Source organism: Protopterus annectens, chromosome 1.part0 (assembly GCF_019279795.1).
Source record: "Protopterus annectens isolate FY-2018-M chromosome 1.part0, PAN1.0, whole genome shotgun sequence".
Classification (NCBI taxonomy): domain Eukaryota; kingdom Metazoa; phylum Chordata; order Ceratodontiformes; family Protopteridae; genus Protopterus; species Protopterus annectens.
The window spans coordinates 1,206,446,813-1,206,463,658 of NC_056725.1; the positions used below are offsets into that span (position 1 = coordinate 1,206,446,813).

The 16,846-nt window shown below is 39.9% G+C and overlaps 1 protein-coding gene across 3 annotated transcripts in view; it reads left to right on the top strand.

Annotated features, from left to right (window-relative positions):
- The window catches only part of SEC14L2 (SEC14 like lipid binding 2), a 749,750-nt gene that overhangs the window by 298,186 nt on the left and 434,718 nt on the right, over window positions 1-16,846 (top strand). Inside the window, exon 1 of one of the 3 annotated variants that reach the window (XM_044065638.1) lies at window positions 10,894-10,951. The exons of the other annotated variants lie outside the window; for them this stretch is intronic. The gene's annotated coding sequence lies outside the window, so the exon portion shown is untranslated. Of the gene's footprint in view, window positions 1-10,893; window positions 10,952-16,846 lie in introns of those variants that run through there. 3 annotated transcript variants of the gene reach the window in all.

Consider the following 16,846-nt stretch of genomic DNA (forward strand, 5'->3'; position numbering starts at 1 on the left):
AATCCCATATTTTTTTGTTGGAATAGTGAAACCACTGTGCTGGAAGAGATGATGTTGATGTGTTATGCTTTTACCCAGCATTTTTGTTGCCAGATGTGCAGGTTTGTTGTCATTTTAGACGGTATCTACTCATTTTGATTTTAGGTTAATTCTAAATCGTTACATTATTTTGCCTGAGTGTTCCCACAGTATAGTTGGGAGCAATAACTTGTACTGTTCCTCTCTGGACAGTTCTAGGCGTCTAGTCCTCCAAACCAGTAGGTTGGTAGTCTGTGCTACCAAAGAGTATGACTTTCTGATAGAGCCACCCCAACTACCCATTGGCTAAGGTTTATCAGTTTAAACTAATCCTTGAAATTAAAACCCAGGGGATGGGATGTATGCACAACGCAAAGTCAAGTGCATGAAAATTGAGCTTTACATGATTGAGGAAAAAAGCAGATTACAGCACAGCAATGTTAACCAAAATATAAAAGACAAATAAATAGTTTTTGCAGGAGGACAAGCCCCCTGCATCCCCACTTCCCAGTGACTCCTACATATGCTCTCTTCTTTGGTTTTCCTTTCCCTCAACATCTTCCAACCTTGAACCTGCCCTGTATGTAGTAAATCAGGATTACATTGTTTCATTTAATCAAAAACTGCATTAAAAATAGTGCTGTAGATGAATTAATGTGCATCATATATGACCTTAGCATTAGCCCTTCATGGCCGCATACTCAATGAGTGTGTAGTTGACAGACTGGCATTTTGTCTCACCACAGTCTTCTTACTTACCTGTACTGCTGTCATCCTGATCACCTGTAATGACTAATGCACAATTACAGCTGTAGGTGTGTGGGTGACAGAAAGGCAGAGTGTGATGATCCTTGGAGAGGAAAGTCTCTGTTGCGGAGGGCAGCTTGGCCAGAAATTAGCATGGGCAGATAAGGTAGTGAAGATGGATCCACAGTGCCTCTGATTTTAGCAGTCATGATTAAAAGCTCGGGCGAACTGTTGCTTACAAAAAGGTATACAGGGAATATGTTTTTACTAGTCTTCCCGTTAGGAGAGCTCATTGTGCTCTCTTCAAGCAGGCATGTTGCATTGTGAGCTTCGGAAAAGTCAGTGTCTGTGCAGTACATTAAGATTTTTCTACTGTATCTGTCATCCTTGCATTGTTTAACTTTCAGGTACATCTTTAATATGAACCTACAAGCTCAGAATTCTATCGGAAGTTTCTTATTAAAATGTAGTATGTTATTTTTCTTTTGACATTATTTTTTTATAATATGAAACAAAATCCTGTGTTGTATCTAACAGTAGTAACGAAAGAAAATGTGGAAGTGAACTCTGAATGCAGATAAGGGATTTCAGACTAACTTAACTTACCGTTTTCTCTGTTGAATGAAATGCAGATTCTACCTATATAACAACTTTTCTTGCTTGATGCATTCTACAACCCATCACCATTTTTACCCCACAGCCTTTACAGAAAGCCAGTGTCATGCCTTGATGCTCTTCCGGGTGTGTGGGGCGTGGGGTGTGGGGACTTCCTCACATTCAGGGGGTGGGGGTAGAGGGATTTCCTCACATCCTCCTTGAACAATCTACCTTTACTTAGTACACTGTTTTGTTCTGTGAAAGATGCTGCCTTCATCAAAAGTGTTTATTTTTTGTTGTTGTTGCCTTTCCCTTAAGAGTATAAACTGTAAAAGAGAGAGACAGAGAAAGGCAAAGAATGTACAATGCAGCTGAATATGAATAGTAATATCTGAGGGATTTGCTTAGTGTTTTATTGTACATTAACAATGGTTGGAGGATTTAAATCCTGATGTCACATTTCCCATTTTATGTTGCTATCCCCAAACCAGCATGCCTTCCTTACACTTAATTTATTAGTCAGCCTTTAGGTTGAAGTAGGCACTATCTCACTGTCTGTGTAGAATAAATTAAGCACAAATACCAGTTTAAGGGTGAGTCTGAGCCTTTTAATATGCCGATCATAATTTTATATGCATACATTCATGCAGACATAAAGGTGGTGGCCGTATATCGAGGGACTGATTATATTTAGCTCATAAACTGTAAACAGTGAATATTTGCTGTTGTGTTTCTGTATCACGTGCTTTGTTGAATGTCTAAACCTTCAGTGTGTTAAAGCGTTTCACACCTTAAATAAATATACATACATACATGTGTACATATATAGCAAGAGGCTTCTAAGCCTTTTTTATACTGTCAGAATGACATTGATAAATGTATCACATAACAAAGGCACAAGAGATTCACATATTGGATCACTAAAGCTGGAATAAGTACCTCATGGTACAGCCTTAATTGCCTCCTTCTCATTATAACATCCCTCTGGATACTGAAAACAAAGCTGCACTTCAGCAACTACAGTTTCTCCGTCTTTGGAACACAGACCTGGGAATCCCTTCCTACCTGAAGGAAAACCCTTCTTGTAAGTGATTCAAGAATTAATTATTTTTCAAAGCTGCAACTTGCTCCTGCTACAAAACGGGGGACTTCACCTGAAAACTCTGTGCAAGCCTTTTCTTACTCATTAACTATGGTCACCTACTTCTGAGTTGAACCACGGGCTCTGAACTCTTCACTGAGGCATTGGCTTCTGTATATACTACACAAATCTTTTTCAACTAATCCTAATGGTTTACAGGTGAAGGTTATTATGTTATATTTTATAATCCTGTATACCTGATATGCTTACTCCTTTGTATTTGAATATATTGTGTTGATGTATTTGTATTTGACTATAACTCTATTATTTTACACTTGACTTTGCTATATATTTTTTGTCTACACATGTAAACGTTCATAGGTAGGTACTAGGCTATCGGCTCTAGGGCCCATACAAGCCTGGCCAAAAAATGTACCCTGGCTTTCGCCACCCAAGAAATTTATTTTCCTGTGCCCCTGTCGAGCAGAGCCACAGAAGTGATCCCTGGGGTGAATTTCCCATTTCCCATCCAATCATCAAGATTTTTCTTGAAGAGTGCTAATGAGGAGCTCTGTTTGACATAGGTAGTCTGTTCCAGAGTATGGGAAGTCTCTGGGACAGGAATCTATCCGTCCAGCATGTTCTGTTTATTGTGGTGACAAGGTTTAGGTCCCTAGAGTGTGTAGCTCAGAGGGATTGGGATTTCTTTAAGTGGAGCATGTCCAACAGCTGTGGGTTTGACATAGCTTTGTATGTTAGGCAGAAATCGCCCCTGAGTAGGCGATATGCGATGGAGTAAAGCTGTAGTTTTTTGAGACGGTCTGCATAGGGCATCTGTTTGAGGCCAGTAATCCTCTTTGTGAGGTATTTCTGTGGTCTTTCCAGTTGTTGTAGATGTCTTGTGAGGTACATACCAAAAGGGGCGTTGTACTCTATAATGGGTCTAATGAGTGATGAGTAGAGGGGAACAATGACCTCTTTTTCTGGATGAGAATCCTTTTGTGATGAGATGAGCCACGTAGAAGGATTTCCTGACCACTGTGGCAATGTGATTATCAAAGGAGAGACTACTGTCCACCTGTGTCCCAATGTCTCTTATCACATTTTTGGCATTAAGTAGACTACCAGCTATGTGGTAGTTCATGGGTACAGAGTTTTAACAAAGGGGATGACAATACACTTTTTGGCATTGAGCTTCAGGCCATGGCTTTGACACTAGGTATCTGTCTCAGTGAGGCCCTTTTGTAGTTTGTCCACATCATTAGGAGTTTCGATTATGGCTCCTAGTTTGCAGTCATCTGTAAACATTGTTAGCCAAAGACCTTCTGTGTTGGCCTGCACTTCAGAGAAGTAGATACCAAACAGGAGAGGACCCAGGACTGAACCCTGTGGTGCTCCACTTGTCACTGGTCTGATGTCGGATTTGGAATCTGCTACTTTCACAGTGTGGGTTCTGTCCGTGAGCCAGTTGGCAACCCATCTTGTGACATAGGGATTTGTACCTAGTTTAGTGAGCTTATCTATAATTCCAGAGTAGGGGATGGTGTCGAAAGTTTTGGCGAGATCTAGATAAGCTGGGTGAACTATTTTACCCTCATCTATGGCTTTGGTGACTGCTTCAAAGAAGTCATTCAGGTTTAGGAGACATGATCTGCCTTTTACAAATCCAAACTGGGTAGGGTCCAGAGTTTGGAGATTACCAATGTCTTTGTTTATGAGTTCCACGATGATACGTTCCATGGCATTGCAGACCAGGCTCGTCAGGCTAATGGGGCGGTAGTTCCCGGGGTCCGTCGTGGCTCCCCCTTTGTGAAGTGGGATAACCGTCATGGTGCGCCATTCAGTGGGTACAAAGCCTGAGGTGAGGCAATGATTGAACATGGTACTTAGGTAGGGTGCCAGTGCATTCTGTAGTTCGTCTAGAAAGCAACCTGGGATATTGTCAGGTCCCATGGATGCTGTGTTCTTGGCTTTGGAGAGTGTGTTTTTTACCTGTGCAGCCATGATTATAGGAACTTTGCATTCTTCCGGTATAGAGATGGGCCCTCTAGGGGGTGAGGGGGGGGTAAAGTTAGCACTGAACCTATCTGCTAGGATGTTGGCAATATCAGTTGGTTCTGTATATTTAGTGCCATTGTGCTGTAACTCAGAGCAGATCTGAGTGTTCCCATTTAGATTCTTGACATAGCTATAGAATGCTTTGTGGTTGTCTTTAGAGTCAGTGGCAATTTTGTTTTCATAACTAGCTTTGGAGGATTTTATGAGGGATCTCAGCTTCTTACTGAGGTTGACCAGGGAGTTCCTCCAGTCATGGGATTTTACTCTTTTTTGCAACAGTTTCTTTCTTCTGTTGTAGAGTTTGTTTATGGCAGAGGACCACCAGATTGGCTTCCTTTTTTTGGAGGATAACATCTTGGTTCTATTAGGGATAGCATGATCCATGCACTCGTGTAAGTGCTTATAAAGTGCATTTGTGTAGGATTCGGCAGTCATACCTCTATTGTCTGTCTGCATGGGTGTCATGAAGTTTGCCACTTCTGTCTTAAGAAGTGTGAAGTTGGCTTTGGAGAAGTTTTTTATGATGGTTTCCCTAATTAGGGCTGGGGATGGGATGTGGATGTCTAGGCTGATTAGCTTGTGGTCGGATCTGACCAAGAGGAATTGACCTCTGGTGTGGAACACCGGTTTCCCATGTTGGTAATGACCAGGTCTAGGATATTGCTGCCCCTGGTGGGGGTGTAAATAAGTTGATCCAAGGCATTGGAATTTATGAATTCTAGAAAATGTTGAGCAAAAGAGTTGGTACATGAGTAGTTTTCCCAGTTAATGGTGGGGTAGTTGAAATCACCCATTATTAGGGTGTTGGGTTGTACCCTAATACTTTCCAGTGTATCAAGAAATAAGGAGTGTGAATCCTGGGGCATGGTGGGGGGTCTGTAGCAAGTTACAATTTGGATTGCGGTCTTGCCCAGAGTTAGTTGCACTTGGATAATCTCGGATGCATTATGCTGTGCAACTAGCCTGGAGGTGTGGATATCCTTAATGAATATGGACACGCCTCTGCCTTTAGTGCTTCTTTCTGGGTTAGGTGGCCGAAAGGTGTGGTATGAATTGAAGCCTGGTAATGCAGGGGTGCTCTCTGGAGCTTTGAACCAGGTCTCTGTCACTGCACAAATGTCAGTGTTCTCCATTTTAAGGAGTGCCTCGAGTGAGTGCATTTTGAGGTTTAGACTTCTAGCAATTAAGTAGCATTACCCTCAGATTTTGCTTGCTTGTACCTGTTACAGTGGTGAATTTGTCATTTGAACCTTGCCTAAAAAAGGCACTATAGGGGTGGCAAGAGCCTTAGCCAGTATCCAGAATCCTAAGGGTGACAGGTGCAGGCCATCTCTGGCAAAGCATCGTGGACTGTCGATCATGTCGTCCCAGGCAGACAAATACTGGATCCCCTTAGAATGACACCAGAAGCTTAGCCAATTGTTGAAGTCAATCATTTTGTCCTTGTACTGTGGCATCATTCTGGGTGATGGCAGGATGCTACTCAGGGTTAAGGTCATACCTGCCTGGGATACAGGATCGGAGAGCTCCTCCATGTCTCTTTTCATGTAGTCCAGGGAGGTATGTGTCAGGTCATTCACACCAACATGGACAATGACAGTGTCATATTTGTACTTATTGTGGAGTGACCTGAGTGCATGCGTTATGTGGCGGATCCTGGCACCTGACAGTAACTTTCTCCTTGTTTAGTCTAGTGAGTGGAACATCAGTGTGCCTGACTATAGAGTCACCTATGACTAGAGTGTTGGGTACGTTGTTATGCCTTATGGGCTGTGGTTGAGTGGCACACTGAGTTTGTGGGCTATGTGTCATTTGGGTTGTGTTGGGGGGTGGAGTTTGCTTGAGTTTATGCTTTGGATGTCCCTGATGCTTGGGCAGGTTTTTATTGAGAGCCTCCGCGAATGTAGATGTGTGTTTTGTGTTTCTATGTGTGTGTTTTGGTGGTGTAGGTTTGATGCGCTCTCTTCTGTTATTTTATTTATTTTTGCTCACCCAGGCTGAACCTGTAAGCAGCCCAAAGTGATCAGTGTTCTACCCCAGTTAGCAAACTCAAATACCCTTTGGGAAAAACAAGGTTACCCCTAGCTACCATATAGGTGGCAATCCACTGAGCACAGAAGAAGACATCAGGGATCTGGGGACCCAGGTTGACAGTAACCTTTCGTTTGACACTCATGTTGCTAAAGTAGTTAGGACAACCTTCTATATTGCCCACCTGATCATGAAGGTCACTCATTAGACCTATGATTGAGTACAATGCCCGTTTCGAATGTATCTGACCCGACACCTGCTGCAGCGAACTCCAGCTCTATTCAGTCTCATACCGCTGCTCCAGAGGTGACCTGTGCCTGACATATAAGGCCATGTCAAACCCAGATTTGATGAATATGCTTCACCTCAAAAATCTAGATCCCTCAGAACCACAAGGGGAGAGAGACTTAAAACGAACACGGTTATTAATAAAAGCGTGCTGGAGGGACAGATTCATCACCCAGAGACTCCCTTGTTCAAGAGGAATCTTGACCAATGGATGAGGGATTACTTCAGTGTCACTGCTTGACAGAGGCACAGCAAAATAATATATATAGTTTTATTCAACTAAAGGTGGAAGAAAGCCACATAACTATGGGCTAGGCTTATAAATGCCCTTGGGCAGATAGCCTAGTATGAACCTATGAACCTATAAATTAAAATAATTTCTTCTCACATACCAAAAACATGCTAACAGGTCTGAAATTAAGTAAATATGTTTTCTGGTTCTGCTTTATGTACACTGCCTGCTGGAATTGTTTCAGGTCCCCAGGATTCATCAGTAGAATAAAGCAAATATTAAAAAGGAGTTAATAGATGTTTCCTAAGCTGTTTTGGTAAATACCATTTACTTTAGAAATTATAGATTTGCTCATTTGTTTTAATATTGCTGGTTTGTAAAGTAATGAAGCGGTATTTTTTAATGCAGTCACGTTGTTATGCTGGAAAATGTAAACTGGTGCAGTAAAGCTGTCTGGATGTGCGATAACAGAAGGAAAGGAAATAACCAGTTGGTATTCTTAGATGTATAAATCATTACACTCAAATTTTCTTTAGGAATTTTACCGACATTTCCATTGAGTGGCACAATAGTTTTTTGTAAATCCATTTTTCTTAAGATCAGTTTAAATGTTTATCTAGGACTTCTGACCTAATTAAGGGTCATCTAAGAGTTGTAATTTATCATTAGTTTTACTTATAGCTGAAAGACTAAATCATTGCCACAAGCCAATAACTGATGAGAGTTCACAAGTTGAAGGTGAAAATCAAGCTTTGTAGTAAACAAGGCCCCATAAGGTATCCATAATACACTCTACTGTTCAAATTGTTATTTCTTGACGAGCCAAGTTCATCTGTAAAGTGAGAGCATAGTCTGAGAGTATGCACCCATAAAGCTAACCCATGTGTTGTGTGGCATGTGGTTCTTTGTGCTTCAGCAATTGGTATTTTGATGATAAACATGATGGTGACATCTGGTACTAGCTTTTGTGTGTCGGTGTTATGTCATCTGTTAGGAGGCCTTGGTAGTCCTGAAAGACCCTGAACATTACATGCTGTCTAACACTTGTATTTGACTTTACTGACTAAGGCGAGTGTCACAGAACTAGTCTGTAAGATGGCTGCAGGGTTGCCAAACGTCCCTATTTGGGCGGGACTGTCCCGAGATCAGCAGCCTGATCCCGAGTCCGGCACTGCCGGTTTAAATCCTGGGCAGCCTCCGCTTTGGTTTTTTTTTTTTTTTTTGATTGGTCTGTATACAGGCATACGGGCCAATCAGAAATCGCTAAACACAGAGCTTCTTGTGTTTAATGCAGAACATCGCAGTTCTGCATTAAACAGAAGTAGCTCCGTGTTTAGCGATTTTTGATCGGCCCATATACTGGTATACGGGCCAATCAAAAAAATCGCAAAACAGAGCTACTACTGTTTAATGCAGAACTGCGATGTTCCGCATTAAACAGAAGTAGCTCCATGTTTAGCGATTTTTGATTAGCCCGTATACCGGTATACGAGCCAATCAAAAAATTGCAAAACAGAGCTACTTCTGTTTAATGCGGAACTGCAATGTTTCGCATTAAACAGAAGCAGCTCCATGCTTATAAAAAATAAACACAGAGCTACTTTTGTTTAATGCGGAACTCTGATGTTCCGCATTAAAGACCCTGCCAGACCTTTTTTTTTAGTCTTCACTTTTGTTTGTCCCTACGTGGCCAGTCGGAAATCTGGCAACCCTGGATGGCTGTAAGATGCATTCTTCACATCAGCACTACCCCTCTATAGTTAAATCAGTGAAACTGTTTACAGGTAAAATATGAAAGCTGAAACGAGTAAACCCATTGATGAAATGAATGATGGGAAGAATGACAAAAATGAGTTGGGGGGGGGTTAAAAAAATCTCTCTAGACCAGTTAGTCATCAATATAACCCCAAAGACTTGCTGTCTGTCTTCCAGTTCAAATCATTTGGAAATTGCCCAGCTCAGTTGTTGCAGCATGAGTGACAATTTGAAATTTACTGCACTCTTAAAATCCTGCATATGTCTGACATGCTGTGTCCTTTGAGCATAACCCATGTAAAATTTAAAGCTGATATAAAAATAAAATAAAAAAATCTCACAGGAGCCATTCCAGTCAGGTTTAACTCTGGATGAGGTGTCCCCCTTCCCATTTGGATTGCTGTCCAGGTCGCATTAGGAAGAGCAACTATTACCATCTTCTTTGCATGTATTTCCCCATCTACCTTTCATGCTCTAACATGTCACATTCATCAATTTTTAGACAGAATCACCCTGTTCGTGACTGTACATTTTTGATCATATTTCCAGAGCTTAAGACATGGGTTTTCATGTAGAGACCTACTTCTGATCACAGCAAGAAGCTTAGTGACATCAGTTACCCCAGTATAGAGGACTCTTCTTATATGACCAGTTTTAGACACTGTGACTATCCATTTAACCTTGCATAACAAGAGAAACTGTGGAGAAGGGAGGTTGGATAGGTGTGGGACTGTTTCATGTGTATACTCAAATAAATTTGGGTGAAAACATCATTACATGAATTTAAAATGATAGTAATTTCTGTAGTGTATACCACAATGCCTAATACCGTGAATACTTGAACCGGAGATGAACGTGGACTTTGGCTTTTCTCATGTACTGTAAGCTAAGCTGTGTTATGCATAGCAAATTAGAATTTTGAGGGATTTTTTCCCCCATTTCATGGACATTTACAATGCAAACAGCATGAGCAGCTTCCAAAATATTTGTGTAGTCTTGTATAAGGAAGTCACTTAAATTATGATAAACCAAATAATATGATGGTAAAACACAAGCATCCTGAATAATTCTATCTTTTTATTATTATTATTGTGAATAATAATGGTTGCCCCATGGTTTGCGCAATCGAATGAAAATAAAATACGGTTATGTTGCTACTGTAGGATGACTTAGAAGTGAGCTAAGGTACAGTACAATACTTAGTGGACCAGATTAAAAAGTTTCCAAAGGTCTTCTGTAGCCTGGTAGTTTTCTTCATTTCTTTCTTTTTGGGGTGAAGGGGATTTCCAAGCAGTTGGCTATTCCGAGCAAAATAACATTTGGTGATACCAGGGCTGATACTAGGCTAAGAAAAACTGATTTAAAATGTTATATATTTTTCCTCTTTTTCATTTCTTATTAGTTACAAATGTGGTCAGCACAGTAAGTGTAACTTTGTGATCTTTCTGCCTGTTAATGTGAAAGGGGATGAAAGGAAGGGGAAGTACATTAATCTGTCTGAAGGTACAACCTGTTGCATTTCCTTTATTAGCAGGTCATAAAGTGAAATTACAGTTGACTTCGGAGTAGTGTCTGACTTAGAACCGTGAAAGTAAAACAGATGTTAAAATTCAGACAGTTAAATGTATGCTGCCTACTGTCCTGGGCTGGTGTAATTAAAGGACAACAACGGGATATTATTTGTTCCTGCTCAACATTCCAGCACCTTTCCCCCTTACAACCTGATCCTGCTTTAGGAAATGTGCAATGCAGCTAAAAGAAATTATGATTTCAACTGTTTTTCTCCCAAACCACAATTCTGTTCCGTACTATTTTGCTAACACTTTTACAAACACGTTATCACGATGTAGAAAAGCTTGCGGCAGTCACTTAAATCCTGACATCAAGACTGCTACAAACCAGCAGTAGTTCTCTATAAGATCCTGCCCCCAAACTGACATCAGCACTTCCATTTTGCATGCAATTAAAAATAAGCAATGACCCACCCCTATTGTGATGTCAGAGCTCAGCTGTCCATCCCTACCAGTCTGCAAAACGTTCTGTGGAACCTCCATTTTGTTGCTACTGTATCCCATGGGTTACTTTGTATTGACGGACTACTTGCAAGCCTAGTTTCTTCTTCTGCATTCCCTTGCTTTGAGAAGGTGCGTTTTAAAAAGTATTTGTCCTTTCTTTATTTGAGTTAAATGCACGCTCCACTGGCTCTAAACTGTACTGATTTTGCAGAATGACTTGAGTCTTTAGTCATATATTTAGATCGTTTTCCATGAATTGTGCTTTCTAGCAAATCAGTGGCAAATATTTAAAGTCTGTAGTTAGAAACTGCTGAGGATGTGTTTATATTCACACTGGATTGCGTTCAGTAATTGCCGGCTGATGCAGCAAGGGAAATATATTCACTGTCCATACTATTAGGTGTCTTTATCCAGACCTGTTGCTCTAGGAGTTTTACGTGGTCATTTGTCTGCTTTATTGATGTATATAGTTTTTTTTACTGTGTGCCCCTTGCATGCTGCTGGTCTACTCGCACGTTTCTCAATCCCATTTGAGTTTTTTTTTTTTTTTTTTTGAAAACAGAAATGCGGAAACGTGGAAAAGCACATGGTGCGAGTTTACCATGTAAGAGAAAACTGTACTTTGTCTGGAAAAGCAATGTACTTGGACAGTGCATTCTGTTTTTGAATTCATTACTTACTGTCTCCACAATGGTAATCATGTTTTTGGCAAGCTGTTACCTGCTCAAATCTCTAAACTGTACTGATTCTGGCAGAATTTTTTTATTTTCCGATTCTGTTTTTTTGCCCGATTTACAAGCATTTTATAAGGCATTTGTTGATGACTGAAGTAGTAAGCAAGAGGAACAGTTTAGTTTCAGTCTGCATGGCCGTCGCTAACTGAATGGCGATGTAAAATGTATTCTGTATACCATAATAGTATGAGCAATATATAAAAACTGGCGTTACTGAGGGTTGTTTGGTGCCCCTGTTATTTCCTGCTGTTCTGTAGATTCTCAAGAGGTTTAGATGTTTTATATTTTTTGTGTGTGTTTTATATATATATATATATATATATATATATATATATATATATATATACACACAGACAAACACAGACACACACACACATACACACATATATATATATATATATATATATATATATATATATATATATATATATATAAATAAACACACACACACACACACACACACACACACACACACACATTTTTTTCTTCTTCTTTTTTTTTTGCAATGTGCAACTCCCCAGATGCCAGTCAACTTGCTCCCAGTGCAGTATGGCAGAAATAGTCTCCTAGGGGGAAGGGTCCCACTCTGGCCAGGAGGCTTACTAAAAGGTAGGTGTGTGTGTGTGTGTGTGTGTGTGTGTGTGTGTGTGTGTGTGTGTGTGTGTGTGTGACAGACAGATATTTAAAACAGATGTTTTTGTATCCAAGAGTAAGTGTATGTGTGTGTAAATGAAAGTATGAATACCTGTGTACTGATGAAAGATCTTACTCAAGTGAACATTCAAGATAAGAGTGTATTGTGTGAATGTTCCTGCTCTTAATAATGTTGACAGTGTTTTGGCTAGAGCATGTGAATGTTTAGTACTTGTTATAATAGCCTGTCTCAAAATTTTCCTTCTACAAGTTATTCATCTGCTTCCCGTTCCAGTTCAAGTAGCATTTGTATGAGCAGGACAGGTAGAATCTGTGTGGCTAACCACTTACATAAGTTATAAAAGGAAAGCTAACTGGTCTGTCATCATATGGTCACCACAAATAAACATCTTTAATGGCTGCAGAGACAGTATATGACTCTTCTGACTATTAAGTGTACAAGCACACAGGTTTTACAAAGGCAAACATATAGTTTTATCTTTAGTGAGCTGTACCTAGCCTGTGCACATTACTACATTATTTTAACCATATAGCCTTGAAGGAAAGCAGAGCAGCAGCAGCCTCTGGGCTTTAGGTATGTTTTTTTTTTAGTTACTTATGTACATAGATAAAATGCTACAACACTCCATTCCACCTTTTACCCGTCTGTCCCAGGTGTTCCCTCATACAGTCCGTTCATATCGTTGCTGGACATCCTTGCATCCTTTTGCACTCTCCTTGTCTCCCCCAAATGTTCTTCACATAATCAGTTTCTTCTTTCCTGCACATAAACCACCATAACCTGTTCTCTTTGACCCCCTCTGCAAATTAAACTACTTTGGTTTCTGCACTGATGTCCTTTTCTCCTCTTCTCTCTCACAGTGTGATTTCTACCACCCATCTCAAGCACTTTATCTCCATCTCCTCTACTTTACCTCACTGCTCTGTCTTCACTGCCAAGGTTTCTGTACCGTACAGATGTAGTGATTGCATCTCTGTTTGGTACACTTTCCTTTCAGTGTCTTTGACATTCTTGTGTCACACAACCCCCTGTGCCAGTTGGAACAGATCTTCTGCTTCTAGCTTTGACCTTCTCATTCAGACTTCTCTTCTCCTCAACCAGTTTTGAAGTCCTTATCCCATTCTTCTACTTCCCCTTGTATCTCCACTTTCAGCTTCTTCCGCTTCCCCCATTTACTGCCATGGCAACTGTCTTATCTGTACTCAGTTTCATTCCATGTGCCTCCAGTTTTGAATGCCATTGACCTATCATTTTCTGAAGTTCTTGCTCAGAATCTACTTATGTCATGTTGTCCACATACAGCAGCTTTGTTGATCTGCCCCATGTAACCTCTTTACTAATGTAGTTCATCACCAATATGAACAGAGGTAGGCTCAGAACTGTGCCCTGATGCACATGAACTCCCACTGGGAAGCCTCTCTGAGTCTGAACACAGTGGGGAGAGAGACAGACTGATGGGGCAGTGTACTTTTCTTACTTTAGTCACTTAAATGTAATTTCACTTAAGTTTTATAACTTAACCAAATGGACAAAACAAGCACAACTCCTCATCAATTCAGGAAGGAAGTTAACCTCAGTATAGGCCAAAAAAATCCAGAGGACTTACAATGCTCCTTTCTCTGCATCTTTTTCCAGCTATACTGCTCAAATAGTCTAAAATGTTTAGAATCATCTAATCTCACTCATAGTCCAGATCTCTGCAAAACGTTAAGAATCGAATGTCAGATGACCGTACCTATATATTACACCGTGTTATGTAAGTGACATGAGCTGACAATAATATGCAGCTGTCTCACATTAACTCAGAAATAGACAAAAAGTATGATAGTCTCCTTAAACAATTGGTGTAGAGCATGCCTCTCACATTGTCCCTGATTTTTATGGACAGCCCTGATTTTGACTCAGATTTTAGCTTCGTCTCTCTTAATCCCTCCTAAAAGTGTTGAATTTTGGAGATTAGATGGTGAATTATTCTTAGCATAACAGGAATTACAGGTATAGACTTTTTCCTTCAGAAAATGTTTTAACTCATATTCTCTTATTCTCTGTCTCAAGTTAATAGCCCTGTATTGTCCCTGATTGAGAGTTATGTGATAGAGGATCATGGCTATGAGCAGTTAATGACGTACTTCCTGCGGTACATGGTTTGATTCCCTCAGCCTTCACTGGTCTGCTGTTTGTATTTGACCAAGTTGCTTAACCAGAGGGTGCTTTTGGGTAATTGGGAATTTGAGCTAGGTTCATTAATGGTTTTCTGGACTGAAAGCTTAGTAACTGCCTATGCACGCACGCACACACACACACACACACACACACACACACACACACACACACACACACACACACACACACACACACACACCCTGCTGAGTTAGAGTTTGTTACAACCAGACTATCAGGCCTGCAGCATTTGTTACAGCCTGCTCAGTTTGTTATTGAACAAAAAACACTATCTGGGATTATCTGAGCTTCACTCATCATGTATTTGTTAATACCTGTTTATATCATGAAAAATGCCAAAAATTGTGATATATATATATATATATATATATATATATATATATATATATATATATATATATATATATATATATATATATATATATATATATATATATATATATATATATATATATATATATAATGCATATAGAGAAGCCCTCACAGACACACAGACATACATAAATCCATTCACAGTTATAGGTGAGTGTAGGGAGAGTTACACATCTGCTCTAACAAAGACCCAAAAAAAAAATTCACTGCCAAGGCAAATTTCCCAAACGTATTAACTTCTGGAATGCTTCTTGCAGTACTTTGGCTCTGCTATGGGATGCTTTCTTTTCTCCTTTGTTAATGTCTCCAAGTCTTTCGGCTTTCTAATACCATGATGGGAATGAACCCCATTCCTAAGTCAAAGTATGATTTAAGTTCTTGATATTAGTATAGTTTCAATCTTTGATGTCAGCCAGAAGTGCTCTTCGCAGCCCCTGCAATGTGCCCAGTACTGACTCCTCCTGCAATTCATACGGAGTTACATGTATCGGTAACATATCTAAGTAAGATTGTTAATTCTTTTTATGAGAGCCATTGCTTCTACAACTATTGGAACTGTGTGGGTATCTAATTCCACATTGCCCTCATTTCTGCCTGCAAATCTTGGTATTTTATGACTATCTGTACGTAAGTCACCGTAGTCACTATGTGTAGCAATTTCAATGATCAATGCTACTTTTGTCTTCTTTTCATGGACTACTATGTTAGGTTTTCGCACATCTGTTTTCTGAACTGTTGGTTGTGGGTGATCCCATGTAATATAAACTTCATCATTTTCTATAATGCTTTGTGGCTCATGTTTCCAGTGTTTTTCAGCTACTTCAAGTATTAGAATTTTTGCACAATCCACAATGCAACAGTCTTGCCACATTATTATGCCTTTCAGTATAGAGTTCTTCTGCCATTAGTGTATCACAAGCAGCAGCAAGATGTGTAAGTGTTTCAAATCCTGTTGTACAAAAGCTGCATTTGTATGTTTCTCCCACGTGTTGAATGGACTTTGTAAATCAAAACGTACATAGTCCACTTTCCTGAGCCGCCAATTTCCTGATCAACATGGTTGTTCCAGGAGTTTTCTGCACTTGCAACTATGTTTATGCCTTTTCTACGTTTATTGCCTTCTCATCTGATCCTTCACCATATATTCTTTTGTTTTTTGGCACATTCATTTGCTGTCTAATTTTTGTCTGCTTCTTTAATTTCCTTTCCCACTTGACATTGATGTGCTTCTGCTAAACTAAGTAGGGAAGTCATCTTAGACATGTTCTCCTCATGTTTTAAAACTTTCTCTATGTTTGGATATTGTGAAGTCAGCAGATATGTATGCAGTCCTACAATTTTAAATCTGCACATGTAGTCCATTTCAAGGAGGCCCATACCTCCTTCAGAATGAAGAATGTCATCTTGGTACACACTGACTGATGTATATTTGATAGGCAAGAAGTATTTTTCTTGTTTTCCTGTCCAACTGTTCCAGTACCATTTGAGGTCAGTCATTTACTCAATAACTGTAAGCTAGAACAGGAATGGAGAACAGGAGATGAGGTGGGAGGAAGGGGTTAAGTTAGAGATGAATTTGTCTGCCTGCACATTTGCTATATCAGTCAGAATGTTAGCACTATACATAACAGACTTGTTTTTAGCTTAGGAACAGTTTATTACAATGTATTTCTCAAGCCGTGTAGATATCACTCACACCTCTACAGAAATATAACTTAACTAAGGTGCTACAATGTCAGAACGGTTATGCTTAACTATGGTTGTGTGAGGATATCAGAGTGTTCTCTGTGCAAGCTTGGCTAGCTGTATATTTCTGAATGATTCTAAATTACCCTATATTATAGATGACAGCACGACTAGCTAAAATTTTGTAAATAATTTTGTCTTTTGATTTTTCACTCTGATTTAATTCAGATGTTTAAATCAAACATTGGTGTGTGTGTGTGTGTGTGTGTGTGTGTGTGTGTGTGTGTGTGTGTGTGTGTGTGTGTGTGTGTGTGTGTGTGTGTTTGTGTGTGTGTGTGTGTGTGTGTGTGTGTGTGTGTGTGTGTGTTTGTGTGTGTGTGTGTGTGTGTGTGTGTG